This window comes from Nilaparvata lugens, chromosome 4 (assembly GCF_014356525.2).
Source record: "Nilaparvata lugens isolate BPH chromosome 4, ASM1435652v1, whole genome shotgun sequence".
In the NCBI taxonomy this organism is placed as follows: Eukaryota; Metazoa; Arthropoda; class Insecta; order Hemiptera; family Delphacidae; genus Nilaparvata; species Nilaparvata lugens.
The window spans coordinates 70517991-70523283 of NC_052507.1; positions in this window are offsets into that span (position 1 = coordinate 70517991).

Here is a 5293-nt window from a genome sequence, read left to right on the forward strand (position 1 = left end):
ACAAATTTCATGAGAGCACTTATTACAAATAGGTTGTTTGCAATTTTCACAATAAATGTATGTTTTCCTGTCATATTTTGAAGGGCAAGTGTAACATCTCTTCCTTTTACTCTTTTCCTTTGGATTTTGCTCGACTGGTGGGGTATTTTTCAACATTTCAACCTTCAAAACTCGACCTATACCCATCTTCAGCTCTTGTTGAAGTGCAATGTTTGCCAACCGGTTCTGCATATGTGGTTTGACAAGACCCATAGCTAGGTCTTTCAAAAATGCTCCTCTTGCTTTGTAGACTGGATTATCCCTGAATGAATTATAAATTATGAACGTATTCACTCCAGTGATGTCAAGCATGGCATAAAAAATCCGCATTGGCCAGCGCAAAGTTTTTCGTGCAGTTGAAAAGTTAGCAATCATTCTATCAAGGTTGTCAACCCCACCTTTAGTAAGGTTGTAATCTGATATCATGGTTGGCTTCTTTGTGTTTTCATCTATACTTTTATCATGATGCATCGTTGATAACAGAATGACTGCCTTTTGAGGTTTTGGTACATGAGACAAAAGTGTCATTTGTCCTGAAAATCCATACAATGAAGAGCCTACTTCCCTATCTCGGCTTGCTTGAAATGATGTTGGTATTTCAGTTTTATTCTTTTTAAGAGTTCCCAGGTATGTAAAACCTTTTTTCATCAGAATATTTGCCAAAGGAACTGATGAAAACCAATTGTCCCCCGTCACATTGCGGTTGGTATTGAAAATACATTTACTCAGACGAACTACTGACTTAGTTGGAGCACTACAACTATTGTATTCATTATCCAGTCCATGTCCATCAGAATTCTTGCCAGTATAAATATACACATTGTAGCAATATGAGCTGCGAGCATCACAAAGCATCATAATTTTTATACCAAATCTGGCTGGTTTTCTTGGCATGTACATTTTGAACCTACATCTTCCCCTAAAATTGGCAAGCATTTCAACAACACAAGTGTTTGATCCCAAAGAGAAGTTAACCTGAAAGTTATCAATTAGTTCATAGAACAACTTAGAGACTGCTGCAGCTGGATCATTCTCTTTCCTTGTAGCCCTGGTGGTTGCATCATCAAACCTCAAACAATACAATAAAACTTCAAGACGTTTCTGTGACATAACAAATCGAAATATTTCCCTACCACTACCATCTGTAGCATACAGGCTACGCAAATCTTCTTTGTTGGCTTTGAATGCCGCTCCATAGAACAAAAGACCTAAAAGAGCTCGTAGTTCAATCAAGTTCGTATCCCTAATCTCTGGTCGATTTTGATCTGCATATTTTGGTCTAATTTTTGATAATTTGATATTCGTATGAACAAGAATCTCATTCAATGTCCCAGGAGTGAATAAAGCATCAAAAATGTCAATTGAAGTAGCAGAATTCCCCATGACTCTCATATTACCTCGGTTATGAGGAATTTTGATGATGTTATGAGCATCTGGCCTACCTCTTCTAGATGGTTCCTTTGAACTCCATTTGATTCGTATTTTATTCTTCCCCACAGGTTTTCCATAGAAGTAGAGCGGTCTGACATCCTCTTCTGGGTTGTCTTCTTCTGAGCTGTCTTCTTCTGAGCTGTCTTCTTTTGTATTGTCCTTGTTTGAGTTGTCTTCTCCTGGGTTGTCTTCTCCTGGGTTGTCTTCTCCTGGGATGTCTTCTTCTGGGCGTTCTTCTAAATAGTCTTCATCACGTACTTGTTGCAGAACATTTCGTAGCTCCTGTATTCGGTTGTATTCATTTGATTCTTCATCACTAGATTCCGCATTGAAATTTTCAACAGTAGCTACAACTTCAGTCTGATCTTGTTCGGAATTACTGTCAAAGTCATCTTCTTCTAAACCATCTTCCAAATCACTAAGATCTTCATTTAAAAGTTGCTCTGTCGTTGCTTCAAAGTCTCTGTCATTAACATTCATTGTAATGGAAATTAACGTGTAACTCAACAAAACACTCGAAAAAACGTACTGCAAAAATGTAGCATAAGTCGTGAACCCTGGGTCCTTAGGACCCGAAAACGCAATAACTCCGGTAATGAGACAAATACGAATCTACCGTCTTACACCGCAGTCAAGGCTGCACTGAAATGAATTTACATGCCAGTGACTAGCGCCTCAAGCGACTAGTGGTGATGTTATGAACTACAATAGAAACGCTCGGGTCACTGGGACCCAGGGTCACGACTCAAAGGTTAATAATAGCCTCTCCCTTTTTAATGGGCCCTTTTTCATCTCCACACACTGTTATTGAACATGTAATTGAGGAGGAACAATTGGTTAAAATGCACTAAACTGATTTTTGCCAATCCCGGGATCCCGTGATTGATATTGGATAATCCCGAAATACCAGGATTGGAAAACAGTCCCGGGATTGACATCCCTACTTGTGTTGCAGGTTTTTTTGTTTGTGTGTGTGTATTCTTGAATACTCATTCGAGGATCGAGCTGTAAATATGCCTTGCTGTCGAACGAGGGCTGACGAATTCGCCGACCGAGATGGCCGGTGATATCGGACATCTGACCTTGCCGTGCGGGGCTGAAAGACGATCTTCGATCTGACACCACCATCGATCCTGACATCGCCTGGAGGCCATCACCCTTCATCCTCATCCATCACCCTTTGGACACCGGACTCGAGGTCGAGGACGACATATCTTAGATAAGTACTTGATACCCCCCACTACAATATCACATGTGCCCCCCGTAAATTTGGTCTCTTAAAGATATGAGTATTTGGTCTCTTAAAGACATGTTGTGTTGGTCTCTTAAAGACAGATTGATTATTTGATTTTCATGTAAAGATGTATTTAATAATATTTGCATTATTATAAGAGCAGTCAGTCAACCGCATATTCATGTAAAGATGTATTTAATAATATTTGCATTATTATAAGAGCAGTCAGTCAACCGCATATCTATGTTCTTATTTCCAAGACCCTCAAACCACTAGAATTAGGATCACATTATTAACAAGATTCAAATCGGCAGACCTCAGGGCCAAGCACAATTTCAACAACTAAGCCTTCTCCGACAAAATCATTTGTCACCAGGAGATCGGCCTCAACACACGAGGTCTGCTATCTCTTCATAGTGAACTATTTAATAGAATCAACAGTTTCCAACAGTTTGCAATTGAATAATCACATTTTCTCGAATTTCGAGCTTATTTTCAATTTTAGGTGAAAAATGTTACTGAATATTAAGTGTAGAGATTTTTAAGCTCAATCTATTCCACTTGAAATTTTTTGTTTAATATATTGTATCTGAGGCCTGATAATTGGGAATCTAAAATCAAACAAATCTTGCATAGATTAGGCGGAGCTACGTAAATTTTTACAGATATGGGAATTGTAGCATTTGATAGAGCTTACCAATAACTATTTTAGGTATGAGTTTGATCGAAATCGTTGGAACCGTTTTTGAGGAAATCGCGAAAAACCCTGTCTTTGACATCATTCACGCCATTTCAGCCGCACTTGAATTGCAATTGATCCAAATTGTACTTGTCGGATCCTTATAGGGGAAGGACCTCAAGTTCCAAATTTCAAGTCATTCCGTTAATTGGTAGATGAGATATCGTGTGTACACACACACACACACACACACACACACACACACACACACACACACACACCACACACACACCAATACCCAGAAACCACATTTTTGGACTCTGGGGTCCTTGAAACGTATAGAAATTTAGAGATTGGTGTACCTTAATTTTTTCCGGAAAGCAATTTAATTTTTTACCTTACCTATGGTAATAGAGCAAGGAAAGTAAAAATACTCACTTCATAGTAACAGAGACCTATAATGCTATTATTTTTAATATTTCCCCCTATCCAGAACTATGGAACATGTGGTTGCGTGGATGATTCTGACGCGATATACAGGGTAATGAACAGATTTCAAAAAAATCCATAATTATGAATGTTGTTGATAAAATAAAAGTAAATTCAAATTTCTAGAAGCTTCAACTTTCAGAACAATGGAACTTTCATGTTGAAACTAACACATCATTGGTTGCAGTGCAATTTTCAACTGTTTTAATTATTATGGAGAAGTCATAGAACATCAAAACGAGTCTACGAATTTGAAAATATTCTCATTTTTTCAAGGACATGCTTTGTTAGTGTCAAGTGGAGAGACACATTGGTGGAGCTGGGGTCATACGTTTCCGAGACACTACATTTATAGAAAAAGACTCTCTAGGAGTCTTTAGAGTCTCAAAATACACTTCTATACAATATTTATTTATTGTATAGAGTAAACAATACAGTAGTTTGAAAACAAAAGAACAGGCTATTGTTCACAATTCTTCAATTTCATAATTTTGTCCTTAATTTTCCAAATATAGAAGAAGGCCACAAAAGATCGGTAGGCAACATCCATTCCCAACTACGCCGGGAACAAGAGAACAGTATCCCAATGAGTTTCACCCTATTTTTCGCCGGAAAATTGAAGCTGTTTCCCGTTCATGTGGTGTCCAGTCAATCAGCTGCAAGCATCTCATTCGGACAGAATCAATCTTCATTGTTGCCAACTCACCGCTGTTCTCTTCCTAAACCTAGAACAATATTCATTTCTCCCTCTCCCCTACTCAAACCGCCGCCCCCTCCACCCATCTTTATCAGCGTTTCTTCCAGCTCACAGCTTTTTAGTCAGTTCTATTGCGGTCAACTTATCCAATCCCTCATCATCAATTCACGTGACGCGAGAAAAAGCACCGCTCTCCGCTTCTGAATATTTCCTAGATTTCCTACATTTCCTAGCGTTGACAACCCTTGACCGCTCTCCGTGAGTTAAGAGTGTGAGTTGGGGTGAGCGAGTTCAGGTCTCATGACAAATCCATCTATGAACTTATGACCGTGACACATCATTCTAGCAGGTACTGACCTAACCAGTCAACCATTAAAATTCTGGGTCACTATGTCAGCATTTGAGGATATGTGTGGATACGACATCGAGTAGGTACTTTCACTCTCCAGCAAATCGAAAAAAATCTAATACTTCACTCCATAACCTCTATTCTGGCTCTACTATTCACCTATTCTCACGCGTTCTTATGTTGTATGTAATAGAGAAATTCACTGGATCATACTGCACAATTGAATAGAGATATTAAACTGCAGATTATTGAAGATCCCATTTGGGAAAAGAAGCTACTAATCATACAACTGAAGCTGTGTCAATGTGAACAGACACCTAACACTCACCCAGATAATCCAGGATAATAGTCGAGAACCCCTAATGATAATAGATA